Below are 497 nucleotides of genomic sequence, written 5' to 3' on the forward strand. Positions count from 1 at the left end.
ACCGGCATCTGATGTACCAGCGTACTGCTGCTACCGATCACATACCATGCCATCGAGGTTTGTTTTACATTTTGCATTCCTCTTTGTGCGGTGCTTCAGTGCATGTCAGTTGTTGTCGCTCTCGGAGAGAGAGAACCGCTCTTACAGCCGGCAGGTAGAGAGAAGTTTTGCATTCTGCTTTGTGCGGATCTTTCCCCTACATGTTCACTTGCTACTGCCGGTCGCTCTCGCAGTCGAGACGGATGGCATCAAGATGTGTGTTTTACATTTTGCCTAATTTCAAACCCATGTCTCACATTGCCCGTCGCTCGCAGCACATACGTAGTGTATGCTTTTGCTTGTCGTGAGCTGGGGTCGCCGTTCGATGGTATCGAAATTATTTTTCATAAGTTCAGACTATCTCTCATATTGCCCGTCGCTCGCAGCACATACGTAGTGTATGCTTTTGCTTGTCGTGAGCTGGGGTTGCCATTCGATGGTATCGAAATTTTTTTACA

Source organism: Topomyia yanbarensis, unplaced genomic scaffold (genome assembly GCF_030247195.1).
Source record: "Topomyia yanbarensis strain Yona2022 unplaced genomic scaffold, ASM3024719v1 HiC_scaffold_49, whole genome shotgun sequence".
NCBI classification, from domain to species: domain Eukaryota; kingdom Metazoa; phylum Arthropoda; class Insecta; order Diptera; family Culicidae; genus Topomyia; species Topomyia yanbarensis.